Genomic DNA, 17,640 nt, shown 5'->3' with positions numbered 1-17,640 from the left:
AACTTCAGTCTAGTCAATAATGAAGCTACAAGTTGTTTTCAGGCTCAAACGAGTCAAGAATGAAAGTACAAGTTGATTCAAATTTCAAACAACCAAAAATGAAGCTACAAGTTGTTTTCAACTTCAAATGAGTCTGGAATTAAGCTGCAAGTTGTTTCCAACTTCAATGTAGTCAATAATGAAGCTCTAAGTGGTTTACAAGCTCAAACGAGTCAAAAATAATACTACAAGTTGATTCCAATTTCAAACAACCAAAAATGAAGCTACAAGTTGTTTTCAATTTCGAACGAGTCTGGGATTAAACTACAAATTGTTTCCAACTTCAGTCTAGTCAATAATGAAGCTACAAGTTGTTTTCAGACTCAAACGAGTCAAGAATGAAAGTACAAGTTGATTCAAATTTCAAACAACCAAAAATGAAGCTACAAGTTGTTTTCAACTTCAAACGAGTCTGGAATGAATCTACAAGTTGTTTCCAACTTCAATCTAGTCTATAATGAAGCTAAAAATTGTTTCTGTGCACAAACGAGTCAAGAATGAAAATACAAGTTGATTCCAATTTCAAACAACCGAAAATGAAGCTACAAGTAATTTTCAGTTTCAAACGAGTCTGGAATGAAGCTACAAGTTGTTTCCGACTTCAATCTAGTCAATAATAAAGCTACAAGTTGTTTTCAAGCTCAAACGAGTTAAGAATGAAACTACAAGTTGATTCCAATTTCAAACAACTGAAAATGAAGCTACAAGTTGTTTTCAACTTCAAACGAGTCTGGAATGAAGCTGCAAGTTGTTTCAAACTTCAATCTAGTCAATAATAAAGCTACAAGTTGTTTTCAAGCTCAAACGAGTCAAAAATGAAACGACAAGTTAATTCCAATTTAAAACAACCGAAAATGAAGCTCCAACTAATTTTCAGTTTCAAACGAGTCTGGAATGAAGCTACAAATTGTTTCCAACGTCAATCTAGTCAATAATAAAGCTACAAGTTGTTTTCAAGCTCAAACGAGTCAAGAATGAAACTACAAGTTGATTCAAATTTCAAACAACCAAAAATGAAGCTACAAGTTGTTTTCAACTTCAAATGAGTCTGGAATTAAGCTGCAAGTTTTTTCCAACTTCAATGTAGTCAATAATGAAGCTCTAAGTGGCTTACAAGCTCAAACGAGTCAAAAATAATACTACAAGTTGATTCCAATTTCAAACAACCAAAAATGAAGCTACAAGTTGTTTTCAATTACGAACGAGTCTGGGATTAAACTACAAATTGTTTCCAACTTCAGTCTAGTCAATAATGAAGCTACAAGTTGTTTTCAGACTCAAACGAGTCAAGAATGAAATTACAAGTTGATTCAAATTTCAAACAACCAAAAATGAAGCTACAAGTTGTTTTCAACTTCAAACGAGTCTGGAATGAATCTACAAGTTGTTTCCAACTTCAATCTAGTCGATAATGAAGCTAAAAATTGTTTCTGTGCACAAACGAGTCAAGAATGAAAATACAAGTTGATTCCAATTTCAAACAACCGAAAATGAAGCTACAAGTAATTTTCAGTTTGAAACGAGTCTGGAATGAAGCTACAAGTTGTTTCCGACTTCAATCTAGTCAATAATAAAGCTACAAGTTGTTTTCAAGCTCAAACGAGTCAAGAATGAAACTACAAGTTGATTCCAATTTCAAACAACTGAAAATGAAGCTACAAGTTGTTTTCAACTTCAAACGAGTCTGGAATGAAGCTGCAAGTTGTTTCAAACTTCAATCTAGTCAATAATAAAGCTACAAGTTGTTTTCAAGCTCAAACGAGTCAAAAATGAAACTACAAGTTAATTCCAATTTAAAACAACCGAAAATGAAGCTCCAACTAATTTTCAGTTTCAAACGAGTCTGGAATGAAGCTACAAGTTGTTTCCAACGTCAATCTAGTCAATAATAAAGCTACAAGTTGTTTTCAAGCTCAAACGAGTCAAGAATGAAACTACAAGTTGATTCCAATTTCAAACAACCAAAAATGAAACTACAAGTTGTTTTCAACTTCAAATGAGTCTGGAATTAAGTTGCAAGTTGTTTCCAACTTCAATGTAGTCAATAATGAAGCTCCAAGTGGTTTACAAGCTCAAACGAGTCAAAAATAATACTACAAGTTGATTCCAATTTCAAACAACCAAAAATGAAGCTACAAGTTGTTTCAAACTTCAAACGAGTCTGGAATGAATCTACAAGTTGTTTCCAACTTCAATCTAGTCGATAATGAAGCTAAAAATTGTTTCCATGCACAAACGAGTCAAGAATGAAACTACAAGTTGATTCCAATTTCAAACAACCGAAAATGAAACTACAAGTTGTTTTCAACTTCAAATGAGTCTCTGGAATGAAGCTACAAGTTGTTTCCAACTTCAATCTAGTCAATAATAAAGCTACAAGTTGATTCCAAGCTCAAACGAGTCAAGAATGAAACTACAAGTTGATTCCAATTTCAAACAACCAAAAATGAAACTACAAGTTGTTTTCAACTTCAAATGAGTCTGGAATTAAGCTGCAAGTTGTTTCCAACTTCAATCTAGTCAATAATGAAGCTCCAAGTGGTTTACAAGCTCAAACGAATCAAAAATAATACTACAATTTGATTCCAATTTCAAACAACCAAAAATGAAGCTACAAGTTGTTTTCAACTTCAAACGAGTCTGGAATGAATCGACAAGTTGTTTCCAACTTCAATCTAGTCGATAATGAAGCTAAAAATTATTTCCGTGCACAAACGAGTCAAGAATGAAACTACAAGTTGATTCCAATTTCAAACAACCGAAAATGAAGCTACGAGTAATTTTCAGTTTCAAACGACTCTGGAATGAAGCTGCAAGTTGTTTCCAACTTCAATCTAGTCAATAATAAAGCTACAAGTTGTTTTCAAGCTCAAACGAGTCAAGAATGAAACTACAAGTTGATTCCAATTTCAAACAACCAAAAATGAAACTACAAGTTGTTTTCAACTTCAAACGAGTCTGGAATGAAGCTACAAGTTGTTTCCAACTTCAATCTAGTCAATAATGAAGCTCCAAGTTGATTCCAAGCTCAAACGAGTCAAGAATGAAACTACAAGTTGATTCCAATTTCAAACAACCAAAAATGAAGCTACAAGTTGTTTTCAATTTCAAACGAGTTTGAAATTGAACTACAACTTGTTTCCAACTTCAATCTAGTCAATAATAAAGCTACAAGTTGTTTTCGGGCTCAAAAGAGTCGAGAATGAAAGTACAAGTTGATTCAAATTTCAAACAACCAAAAATGAAGCTACAAGTTGTTTCCAACTTCAATCTAGTCAATAATGAAGCTAAAATTGTTTCCGTGCACAAACGAGTCAAGAATGAAACTACAAGTTGATTCCAATTTCAAACAACCGAAAATGAAGCTACAAGTAATTTTCAGTTTCAAACGAGTCTAGAATGAAGCTACAAGTTGTTTCCAACTTCAATCTAGTCAATAATAAAGCTACAAGTTGTTTTCAAGCTCAAACGAGTCAAGATTGAAACTACAAGTTGATTCCAATTTCAAACAACCGAAAATGAAACTACAAGTAATTTTCAGTTTCAAACGAGTCTGGAATGAAGCTACAAGTTGTTTCCAACTTCAATCTAGTCAATAATAAAGCTACAAGTTGTTTTCAAGCTCAAACGAGTCAAGAATGAAACTACAAGTTGATTCCAATTTCAAACAACCAAAAATGAAGATACAAGTAATTTTCAGTTTCAAACGAGTCTGGAATGAAGCTACAAGTTGTTTCCAACTTCAATCTAGTCAATAATAAAGCTACAAGTTGTTTTCAAGCTCAAACGAGTCAAGAATGAAACTACAAGTTGATTCCAATTTCAAACAACCAAAAATGAAACTACAAGTTGTTTTCAACTTCAAACGAGTCTGGAATGAAGCTACAAGTTGTTTCCAACTTCAATCTAGTCAATAATGAAGCTCCAAGTTGATTCCAAGCTCAAACGAGTCAAGAATGAAACTACAAGTTGATTCCAATTTCAAACAACCAAAAATGAAGCTACAAGTTGTTTTCAATTTCAAACGAGTTTGAAATTGAACTACAACTTGTTTCCAACTTCAATCTAGTCAATAATAAAGCTACAAGTTGTTTTCGGGCTCAAAAGAGTCGAGAATGAAAGTACAAGTTGATTCAAATTTCAAACAACCAAAAATGAAGCTACAAGTTGTTTCCAACTTCAATCTAGTCAATAATGAAGCTAAAATTGTTTCCGTGCACAAACGAGTCAAGAATGAAACTACAAGTTGATTCCAATTTCAAACAACCGAAAATGAAGCTACAAGTAATTTTCAGTTTCAAACGAGTCTAGAATGAAGCTACAAGTTGTTTCCAACTTCAATCTAGTCAATAATAAAGCTACAAGTTGTTTTCAAGCTCAAACGAGTCAAGATTGAAACTACAAGTTGATTCCAATTTCAAACAACCGAAAATGAAACTACAAGTAATTTTCAGTTTCAAACGAGTCTGGAATGAAGCTACAAGTTGTTTCCAACTTCAATCTAGTCAATAATAAAGCTACAAGTTGTTTTCAAGCTCAAACGAGTCAAGAATGAAACTACAAGTTGATTCCAATTTCAAACAACCAAAAATGAAGATACAAGTAATTTTCAGTTTCAAACGAGTCTGGAATGAAGCTACAAGTTGTTTCCAACTTCAATCTAGTCAATAATAAAGCTACAAGTTGTTTTCAAGCTCAAACGAGTCAAGAATGAAACTACAAGTTGATTCCAATTTCAAACAACCGAAAATGAAGCTACAAGTTGTATTCAACTTCAAACGAGTATGGAATGAATCTACAAGTTGTTTCCAACTTCAATCTCGTCGATAATGAAGCTAAAAATTGTTTCCGTGCACAAACGAGTCAAGAATGAAACTACAAGTTGATTCCAATTTCAAACAACCAAAAATGAAACTACAAATTGTTTTCAACTTCAAATGAGTCTGGAATTAAGCTGCAAGTTGTTTCCAACTTCAATCTAGTAAATAATGAAGCTCCAAGTGGTTTACAAGCTCAGACGAATCAAAAATAATGCTACAAGTTGATTCCAATTTCAAACAACCAAAAAAGAAGCTACAAGTTGTTTTCAATTTCAAACGAGTTTGGAATTAAACTACAACTTATTTCTGTTCGGTGAAATCTACACTACACGCAAGCGCACGTGATCACAAGTAATATATTAAGTTCGATCCCACAGAGACTGGTGAATTAAGAATACGCACCTATGCAACAATGTATGATCAATTATCACTGCTAAGACAATTAACAAGGATTGGTTTCTTTTATACTAATAATTAAAATTGCTAATCAAATTCAGAATAGGAAAACACATGGGATTCTAACTTCATTATCGAATTCATCTAGAATTGAAATTACTGATTAACATGCGACTGTTGATCCTAATCAGACAACACGAAAGTAATACATGCCAACTCTCGTTGCACACATATCATACCAATCAAAATCCGCAATTAAGACAGAAATCTCATGGACACCAACAAAGCTCAGACCCTATATCTCTATAGCGGTAGTGTAAGCAGAGAGGTTTAATAACAAGTCATCTATCGTGATTACACAGGGTGATAAAAATAGTTCAAGTCTACCACAAATTATGTTTCATTCACATAATCCTATGTTTACATGGCATAGTTCTAAATTCAATCATCCACTCTCGCTTCAGAAAGAATTAACAAACAACTCAGAAGTTAGCTACGCTCCTAAGAAGAATAAGCACGGCTCATGCAAAGATATCAACGTATGTCACAAAATCAAGTAATTAATATTCGATACTAGATTACATCGATAAATCCATTAGAATCCCATGAAGGCGGTTAGTTCATAATCGAACTAATCGACATCATGGGTTCTAATGAAAACATGATAAATAAACTACGAGAATTAAACGGAATAAAAATGCTTGAATTAATAATAATAAGGATCACACGTTACAGATTTGATGTTCACGATCTTGCTCGAAACTGTCACTTCCTCGCAAAGAACGATCCAATACAACTGATAATGTGCTTGAATGATTAAACTGAAACTACGATATTGTTCTTCCTAAAAACTACTTGGAGGCTAGGGTTTTACACATGAGAATTTAAAATAAATTGACCAAGTCAACCGGGCCACGACCGCTGCGAAAATCCGCTAAAAAGCTGTAAAAAATCGGCCCGGGGAAGTTCTGCTGGGCGCGGCCGCGCTAACTTAGCGCAGGCGCGCTAGATGCAGCAGTCTGTAGCGCGGGCGCGCTACAGGTTAGCGCGGGCGCGCTAGTGTCTGTGATGGCACTCCCGTTTCTTCGTTTCTTGCTCGTTCTCGCGTGCATGTCCTTCCTCGCTTCTAGTACCACTTCCGTAGGTGATCACGGTTGCATTTAGCATATGCAACAAGCCCTTTAAACCCCTAGATAGCTCTAGTGGACGAGTGTGTTCTCGTGAGGGTTTGTAGAAGATGTACCCACAAAATCCCAAGTCGCGGTGAATCCACAATTCTCTATTCTTGCAATTAATGCACCAAAACCAACCTAAAATGATAGAAAATCACTTCATCACCTCAACTCGTGACCTGCACAGAAAAACAATAAAAACACATCAAAAGACACTAAACACTTAAGTACAACCAACCAATTTAAGTGGAAATGCAGGCCTATAAGTGTGTGTTAGGTCCGATACGAGGTTAATTAAGCTAGAAGGGGGGGTTGAATAGCTTAATCACCAATTTAAAAATTTATGCGGTGTGATAAAAAGTTTATCCCCTTTTTAAAACTTGTATCGAGAGATGAGCAGTATATATGTGCGGAAGCAAAGAGCAAAGAAAGTAAAGTACCACACACAAGGATTTATCCTGGTTCGCGGTGGCTAACTCAACCGATGGAGTCCACTCACCCCTACTCCAGTCCCCGAGCTCCTCCCCGGACTCGAGATTTTCTCTACTATAAAGATACTCCTTTACAGTAGGCGGAGAAGCCTTTACAAATATATATCTTGGAGCGTAACTTCCCGTTACCTCCTCACTATAAATGTAAACTTACAAGACTCGTCTTGGAGCGTAACTCCCCGTCACCTCCTCAAAGTCGTTGTACCCCGGGTGTAGTCTTTGAACTTCTAAACTTTTGCGGGTCTTGGACTAAGGTCTTAGGTCTTGGGTCTTTCCTCTTCCTCACGGTGCGAAGACGACTAACTCCCCGTTAGCACGCCTAGGACTTGGGTCTTGAAACGAAGATCACCTCACTTCACTTTTCCTCACTACAAAATTCAGAAAACAATATCTACGACAAATAACTTGGGTTTTATAAAAAGAGTTTTGGACTAGAAATGTCTAGGCCGAGTGTAGTAATATTCAATAAAGAATATTTATAACTTGTATACTTTTCGAGTGATAAATATTAAATCGAAGTATACGTTATATCTTACTCCAAATGAATAATATATGGGTAGAGTAAAAGTATTCTTTCTTTGATAAATATACGATCTTGAAAATCAAAGAATACTTGTATTTATAAACTCCGTGTAGATCGAATAAATTATATTCGGAGTTTTAAGTCTATTTAGGCTCGATGGCACAAGACTTATATTATTACTTCATTATATGAAAATACGTCTATTTTCGAAGTAATATAATCGAGAAGTCCTTGCTTCTTTTCAATATAACTCTTCTCTTTTATAGTCTTTGGAGACTAAATCAAATCAATTAAAGTTCGTAGAGAGAGTTGAGAGTTTCTTTAACTTTAGCACAAGCCGATATAAATTCCGCAAAACCAACAATACAATATTTATACACTTATAATAATAACAACTATAAAGTGAAGAAAGTATATAAATACGTATAGTAGGCCTATCCGGTTATTGTTCCCACGGAGCGCTAAAGGGGCTAGTAGGATGTTAACCAGGCAACAATAACAAGTAAAGTTAATTGCGGAAAGTTAGATTAGATTAGTTGGCAAGATAAGTGCTAAATAAACGTTAAAGAAATAACTAACTTTTTAGATCGTTTCCTTCCCAACGGAACACAAGGTGCTAGTAGGGAATTAGATCAAGCTTTACTAAATCGATTTGACCGTCGTCAAATATAATCCTCTTTTTCGAGGTGTATTACGAAACTTTAGTTCGTATGCAAAATAATACGAATCGATGTTCGTTTATGTATTATATATTTGAGAGAATATTAGATCGTACGATATAAAAGTTGTTCTTGTATAATAAATCTCAAATATATCACGAAACTTTAGTTCGTTTGAATATTTCGAATAACACGAATCTTTAGTTCGTGTATTTAATTTGTTCGAAATAATAAATCTCTTTTATTAGAGATATGAGATGAAGAGCTTTTGTAGAGAGTAGATCGATGATAATAACGAGCTCTTGTATAAATAAAATGGTCGGTTAAGACACGGATTAATGAAGCTAAAAATATAACCACTTACGATTACGATCGGAAAGTTCACCGGAAAAATTCGTCAGAGATTCGGTAGGACTATAAGCACACGGACGAATTTGGGCAGCCCTTCGGGAGGCTAGATGGTAGTGGTTGATGAGCTAAAGTGGTGAGACAAAGCTTGGTTGGATGAACAAAAGCTTGTATAACTAAAACCTTGAGTATATATGTATATATATATAAGAATGGAGGTTTTAGAGAAGAAGTATTTGTAGAGAGTGTTTGTAGATGAAAGAGAGAGTGTATACTTCAAAAATCTCAGCACTTCTATGGCTTTTAGCTTGAGAAAAATGGGTGGGGGTGGGGGTTTATTTATAGGAGGGGTTAGGTAGAATGGAGGGTTTAGATTAAATGTAAGTGTATGGTGAGATTGAGAGAGATGTGGCCAATTGTGAGCCAAGTTTGTTGGTTGGTGGGGAATTCAAGCATGTGCCACTATTCTCATCAGATTTGAATTAATATTAAACAATAGAAACGCTTCAGTTTTAGCGAATAAATGCGTATCACGTATCGTTTAATAAATATGACGAATTTCCGAAAGTCTTCAATAAATCCAACCAAAAATATGATAAATCTCCAAATATTGGAAAATGAAATTCTGTGAAGTTTGGTGATTTTTGGTCAACTCTAGCTTGGTCAAATGCTCACTCGAAGTTTGAGACGACAGACAGAAAAACGCTACGAAATGAAAGTTCTCGAAAAATTACGAAACTTTTACCTAACATGCCTATACATATAAAAATGACATCCCCAAAGTTTCAAGTCATTCTAGCAAGTAGAAGTATTTTATCCGGAATTAAAACGATAAAAACCGCTTTTCGGAATACGATAAAATACGAAAATTCTTTTGACAATTTGTAAACGGATTTTGACAAAAGTTTTGACTTTAATAAATACTATAAATATATTCCCTTAAAGATAAAATAGTTTGGAGTGTTGGGAAGTATATTTGAGTATTTAAATTAATTTCCTTCGAAAAATAAGGAAATATATGAAAACCGGAAAAATTAGTATTTGGTCAAAACGAGTAGACCCTTGACTAATTTGTGAAACCAAAATACTTAGAATATTGAGATTCATGATAAATCATGATTTTGATAGTTTTGGAAAGCATTCTAAGTATTAAAATATTTTTCTCCGAAAAATGGGTAATTTGAGAGACCGAAGAAAAAATATTTCACGAGGTTATAAAACGGATATTAATATTTGTAGGACCAAATATTAATGAGATGAGAGGGTAAATCTTTCTTTTGGATAGAAAATGATTTTTGGAAAGGAAGATTTATTTTTGAGTAATTAAAGTTAATTTATCCCTTAAAATAAGAAATTGATAAAATAGGGAATAAATCACTTTAAATACTAGATTTTGAAAATAATGTTACATGAAGCTTTTAAAGAATATCAACTTGTGAAAATCCTTTTTCCATCTTCATGTCAATTTGATTTTGCAATAGTAAGAGAGAGAAAATCGTAGAATGGCGATATTCCTCAGCATGGATATTGCGCAGAAAATCTTTTGAAAACATTTTGATACAGAAATCATTTTTCAATTCACTTGCTAAAATTAACCTTTCACTTAGAAATAATCATTTAAATTAAATGTCCTATTGGGAGGATCTAGGTGATTTAAATTTTACGTTTATTTAATAAATACCAAAATAAATCAATATCGAAGATATCCTTTCAATCTTCCCCTTTTTGGTATTTATCAAACAAACCTAAAATTTAAATTTTACAAGTGTGTGCTTCCCCTTGATGTATGCATGAATTTATGAAAAAAATATTTTTCACATAACATATAAAGAGTTTAGGAAGTATACTTGTAATCCTCACAATGATTTCTTGATAGCGTATCGAGAAGTCCTTTGATTATTTCCTGAAACAAAAATGATTAGTAGAGTTTTGAAAGATTTGATGTTCTCACATTTTTGTATTGGATTGTGCATCTAAGTTTTAAATTTTGATAAGCACAATTCTTTTCTTTTTGTATAGCAAAAATTTTAATTTTGGATCGTGCAAAATTAATTTGGTACTTGCATTTTGCACGTCTTCTTCCCCTTTTGGTTGATAAAAACCAAAAAAAAACTTAAAAGAGGTTAGCTTCCCCTTAATTGCGCACTAATATTCTCTTTTTGAGAATATATATAGATAGTGTATTCTTTTAAAATAGAGAAGAAGTATGAGGATTTTATTGTCCTTTTTATTTACAAGTCAATTGCATTTTTGAAATATAGTAGCTAGTTGTGCAATGTGCTCGAAATAGTTCGTTTTGAACTAATTTATCGGGTCGAAGCTTTTGGGTGGATTTCATATTCTTTTAGCTTCTTGACTTCATTTTATATTGGAAAATGAGTATTAACTTTTCTTTTTGTCTCAAAAATCATATAATTTTGACTTTCTTTGAGTCAAGGAGGAGGAATCGATTTTTGAATTCTTTTGAATAATCGAGATGAAAGGCTACAGTTTTCCTTTCACTTTTCTTTTTATTTCGAAAAGTAGTATCACATTGGGACTAATATTGGTGTTTAGTCGAAGAACTTGTAATTCAAAGATATTCTTTTAAACCTTTAAATTATAAAAGAATCGAGAATTCATTTGTATAAATCGAATTCAATATCTTTCGAACAGATTTCATAGAATCGAAAGCAGCATATCGATTTGAATTTTCAATTCATATGTCAAACTTGGACATAAAGAGTACAAATGAAATGTCAAAATTGGACATTTTATATTAAGATAATAAATACATATGAATAATTTTGATTGTCAATCTTGGACACAAAATTAAAATAGTCGAACTTGGACTAGAATTACATTATTTAATTGGATTTGGACTAAAAAACCTGTAAGCAACCATACAGTTTAAATCGAGTAATAATAGATATTTACATCAAGTATGAAAACCTGAAAGCCAAATTCAATACACAGACCTCAGCAGATCAATTCATGACAGATCGAACCACAAAGATTAATTATGGTAAACACACAACATTTCCTAATTGCATATAACTTATATTTAAATCAAGAAAAGGATTATCAAGCATTTACTAGCATCTGCAATAGTGTTGCAAGATTAGAACTAAGGTGTAATATTCATGCATTGGTCTAGATTCATGCTTTAATTAAACTAAATAAACAGCAACTCATTTATGCTTAAAGCTATCCACTTAAGATCATGAAAACCTCAATAAGTTCAAGCAAGTAGCATAAATCCAATAGTTTTACATGTGTGTTATCAAACAAAACACAGAACATCTAATTAGTATCATGAAGTTTTGATCATTGCCAGTAGCACAAATGACAAGTAATACTCTATACTTACCTTACTATCATTTCAGTCAGGACAATTAAGCATACAAGATTCAATTAAAGTTAGAGAATCTCAAAGAATCAGACTGAATAATAGTTCACATTAGCTGCAGAATTTCATATATATATATCAAAATTAGTTCCAACTAAATCAATTACACATATTGATTCAAAAGGAACTTGAATTCTACAAGTACAAGGTAAGCTAGTTCTCTATAACTAGCCAGAAGCATCCAACCTGAAACTGGTACAGAGATTTTTAGAACAAAAATCTTGAAAAACATGACACACAATTAACAGGCATTACAAACAGCAGCAAACAACACAACTGAAGCAGATTCTCAGCATGATCACATAACCAGAAAGCTTCAAGTCTCAACAGGCTTTTCCACAGTCACAAAACCAAGATCCTCAGGCATATCAGTGAGATCAGGAAGGGGTTCAGTTTGAACTCCAGCATCAACCATATCATCAACTAGACTTTCATCAAATAGTCTAGAAATCCTTTCACTAACACCTTCATTTTTACCATCAGTAGAATCCTCTTTGTTCCTATTTTCCAATTCATTAAGCCTAGCCAGCATTTTCTCTTGATTATCTTTAAGAACCTTAACCTCAAAGTTTAGAGTTTTAATCTCTAACATATTATCCAAATTATTCTGAGGTGGAGGGATCTTAAGCAACACAGCAGGAGCTAGCTTAATTTTAACAGCAGGAACAGGATTACATTCACTTAAAGGAACTTGATTTCTAACCAAACCAGCCATATTCAAGTATTCTACTCTTTCTGCTAATATTCTAGGCAAAGGGATGTGATAAAGCTCAAATATAGCAGTAAGTAGCAGACCAAATGGCATAAAATCTTCTTGAAAACCATAAATCATGTTGAGAAGGATCACATAGCATATATTAAACTCAACTTGATTTGTAACCAACTGAAACATGACTTTAAGATCAACAAAGTCAAAGAAATGTGCTTCTTTTGGTTTAGGTAAAATGTTTGCCCTAATTATAATGGCAACTTGTTGGTAAATAGGTGTAAAGTGCCTAAAATCAATAGCACATTCTTCCTCAAACAAACCAACAGGAACATCAGAATTGCAAAAGAAGCCCACAAATAACTCAAACTCATTCTTTTGAAAAACAAATTTTTCAAAAATGTTAATACAAGGCTGAAAAGGAGTTTGTAAACCAAGTTTTAGTGCCCTTGCAAAAGTATTAACATCCACAAGCATATTTTTCCCATGTACCACAGTGTTGAGCAAAAAGACATCATCAAGACCTTTTTGAACAATCATATTTGCATAAAATTCACCCATCAAATAGGTATGATAGTTTTGACCCCTGTAGAAAACCATATTATCCCATTTTCCAGCCATAAAAATACCATGAACTACCCCTTGTTGAGGAATTAGAGGCATCATCCCAGGTTGCACACTCTTTTTCATTTTCTCTAATTTTTCTAAGTTTATGGGGTTGACTAGAGTGCTCCTAGGGGGAGAGACAGTAGGCTTGGCTATGGGTGCACTCTGAGTGGTATATGGACCACCATATTGAGTGTTAGGGTTTCTAGGGTTTGTGTTTTTGTTTCCAGGGTGTTGGTACAGGTTCTGTGCATGGTTGTGTGCATGGTTAGGCTTCTGTTTCTTGTTAAAAGATTTGGAAGGGTGCACATTGTTTCTGTGAACTGGAGAGGAGGGAGCATTTTTGTAATATTTTCTCTCCATATTGTTCAGAAGAGGGAGTGTGTGCAGTGGTTTGTAATTAGGGTTTGGAAGCTTTTGGAAATCCATGCAGAAGTGAGTGCAGAGTAGGTTTAGAAAAGTGATGTGAAGTTATAAAATATGCAGTGCAAGTGTAAGCTATATATAGTATAAAGTAAGGTGCTGTTTGGATATAATAGTGTAGTACCTTGAGTATAAATTGAATGAAGTGCACAGATTTTAAAAAGTGCATAAGTGTGTGAGTTTTTAGAAAAGTTAGAAGCATTTAATGTTTCCAAACTGATGTCATGCTACAGAAGGTGCAGGGGGGACAAGTAGCACACAATTTTGTATAAAATACAACTTCCAAGGCTTAGAGTCAAATCAAGTAAAGAAATGAGCATGTACTTATACTCAAAGAGTTGAAAAACTCTAGATGATTGATTGACAAGGGTCTGGTCAGCTCAAATGCCAAGGGGGAGTTTCCATTTATACAAATCACATATACCAACCAAGCAGGCATACATATACAAGCATATATATACCAGAAAACATTCATTTTATATCCTAAAACTAAGTGGCCGTGGCATATCAGTGATCCAGATACCAAGGAACTCAAGGGGTTCCCGGGCCAGGTCTTAATATGAGGGCTTTGTGTGTGTATGTGTCTTATTTCTAAATAAAGACAAGTTGCACATGTATACATACATATATATATAAACTAATGGTGCACATGAATACACATAAAGGCCACGTCACTGCCAAGTATCACATACCAGACAACAATTCAACACTGCAATAAAATATTCATGGCAACTGACTTAGCATATAAGCAAATATACATATATATATCAGTCAAGACAGCCACAAACACATCACATATCTTCAAATTTCAACATCCAGCAGTCAAAATAATCACAAATTTCAAAGTTTAGAAATCACCAGTGCCCAAGGCTTCGGTGTCTTCTTGGGACTTACCTATATCCACGAATTTCAAACTGATTTCGAACATCCAAAGCGCCAAAAATCCAATTCATTTCTACAATCTTTTCGCCAATTAGCCACGCAAGTCTTTATACCTGCAAACACTTAATAATTGTGTCAGTAGGACGAAAAAAAACAAATAAAAATTAGGGTTTTGAAATATACCTGAGCTCGAGGTCGATATTCACTCGAGACTTACCTACATATATAGATCGAAGCATTACATACACATTGGATGTGCCACGCGCTTGAATTCCATGAAGCCATGGTCGACTGGACTCCAACTTCAATTAAACACCTTCAAGTCATCATATTCCTGCAAAACAACTCAGACATGCATTAAATCTTCCCAAAATTCATCGATTCAAAATCTAGGGTTTCGAACACAGTCAAACAAATTTGGGGGTTTTGAAATATAGCACTGAAACCACAAAAATATCAGTGTATAAAGTGATTTTAAGGCGAGAAACACTCGATTTATAAGTAGAAATCAAATCGGCGCATAAGTTCAAACCACCGAAATAAGGGTTTTTGAAAATCGATCTTAAAAACGTGTTTCGAAAACGATTTTATGCTTAAAAACGCTGTAGATTCCATCAGTAGCCTCAAACATCAATTAATCGATGTCGAGTTAGAGTGATGAAATCGCATTCTTGTACCAAACCCAACATGCAAGTCGATTTAAACTCAAAAGCGATGAGATTAACCGAGAGGAAGTAGTATCTGAAGAGAAATCGAGTTTCCGATGAAGAAATCGATCGAAAATGATCGGAAACGATTTTAGGGTTTACAGAGAAAACGAGAGAGACGACTCAAGCTGCGAGAGGCGAGGGAGAGAAATGATGTAAGCACCGACATTTTCGTTTATATATTTATGAAACCGACGGCTTAGATCAAATCCCTAATAAGGATGAACAGCTGAGATTAAATTAGAGGAATTGGGTCGGGTTTGACTCATATAAATGGGTATTGACCCGATTTTAAAACAAATTTTGTGTTAAAAAATGTTTTTCGAAAAATATTTTATAAATACTGAAACAATTTTGAATATCGAAAATGATTTTTCAGCATTTGAAAATAATAACTGGATTATTTTTGGAAATTTAGAAATATAAAGGAATTGCCCAAAATAGATTATTTTAGTGAATTGGACAATATTTCATATTTTTGAGACTATTTCAGATAGACTTTCGAAATAGCTTAAATATGAAAATATTAATTCAAAATTCTCTTTGAATATTTTTATATCATTTTAATATTACTTTGTCCATTATAAAGCGTGAAATATTTGAGCGTAAATGGACAAGCAATAGATTCACAAATATTCGAGATTTGAGATTAATTCTCTTAAATTAAATTCTCGAAATATTTAAATATTCGTAAATCATAAATTGTCCTTAAGATTTTATTCCTTGAAAGAATTGGACAATAGATAAACAAATATTTGATCAAGATTTATTTTCACTAAATCATGTATGTAAATATAAAACTTTGTCCGTAAATAATATAATTTTGAAGTGTGAGGACAAAGGTGTGTTTATATTCATACAGAAATATATTTTCTCTTTTAAAGAGATTTTGTCCATATAGATAAAATTGATAGTAGCATTGATGGACAAAAGTATGTTTATAAATATAATTAATTTTGGCATAATATTTCATGAATAATTCTCATATTTAGATATCTCACAAATAATAAAATTTGCTTGTACAATAAATATAATTATAATTATGAACTCCCAAATTTTGACTCAGAAAAATCCGATCAATAAATTTCTTTATTGATAAATCTGAACTTTTAGAGTATACTTGAAAGATCCGAATTAATAACCATATTTAAAGTACATGAAATATCTGAAATAATGAGCATTACTCATTTATCATTTTATAATAAATTTTGCCAAAATATTATTTAGCCGGTTCCAACATTCCTAAATCCAATCGTAATTTAGAGAATCTTTCGGAACTTAATGGCTTAGTGAAAATGTCAGCTATATTAAACTCAGTTTCAACATGAGTCATTTTTATGTCGCCTTTATTGACATGATCACGTAAAAAATGATGTCGGATATCTATGTGCTTTGACCTTGAGTGCAGTACAGGATTTTTACTTAAATCAATAGCACTTGTATTGTCACATAGAATTGACACAACATCAAATTTAATATTATAATCTGCCAAAGTTTGTTTCATCCATAATATTTGAGCACAACACTTTGCGGCAGCAATATATTCAGCTTCCGTAGTGGATATAGATACGGAATTTTGTTTCTTTGAAAACCACGAAACTAAACATCCACCAAGGAACTGACACGTACCACTAGTACTTTTTCTGTCTACCAAATGTCCGGCATAATCTGAATCAGAAAAACATACTAGGTTAAATGGTACACCTTTTGGATACCAAAGGCCAAGGTCAACGGTGCCTTTTAAATATCGCAAAATTCTCTTTACGGCGGATAAATGAGATTCCTTAGGGGCAACTTGGAATCTTGCACATTTACAAACACTATATTGAATATCGGGTCGGCTAGCAGTTATATATAATAAACTTCCGATCATTCCACGATATTTCTTAGTGTCAACGGGTATTCCTTTAGGATCCTCCGTTAATTTATCCGATAAAGACATAGGAGTAGAAATGGGTTTAGCATTTTCCATTTCAAATTTCTTGAGCATTTCTTTACAATACTTTGATTGTGAAATATGAATGCCCTCATTTGATTGCTTTATTTGCAAACCCAAAAAGAAATTTAATTCTCCCATCATACTCATTTCGAATTCCTTACTCATATTTTCAGAGAATTCCTTGCAGAGGTTATCATTTGTTGATCCAAAAATGATATCGTCTACGTATATTTGGACAAGTAATATATCATCTTTTTCTTGTCTCGTAAATAAGGTTTTATCGGCAGTTCCCATCTTAAAGTTATTATCTAATAGGAATTTGCTTAACCTTTCATACCAAGCTCTTGGAGCTTGTTTTAATCCATATAGAGCCTTGTATAATTTATATACATACTCTGGATTAATAGAATCTTCAAAACCGGGGGGTTGTTTTACATAAACTTCTTCTTCAAGAATCCCGTTTAAGAAGGCGGATTTAACATCCATTTGATATACCTTGAAACCTTTATGACACGCAAATGCTAAAAGCATTCGAATTGAT

Source organism: Daucus carota, chromosome 2 (assembly GCF_001625215.2).
Source record: "Daucus carota subsp. sativus chromosome 2, DH1 v3.0, whole genome shotgun sequence".
NCBI classification, from domain to species: Eukaryota; Viridiplantae; Streptophyta; class Magnoliopsida; order Apiales; family Apiaceae; genus Daucus; species Daucus carota.
The sequence above is the reverse complement of the archived record's forward strand: the minus strand, read 5'-3'. Positions refer to the sequence as shown.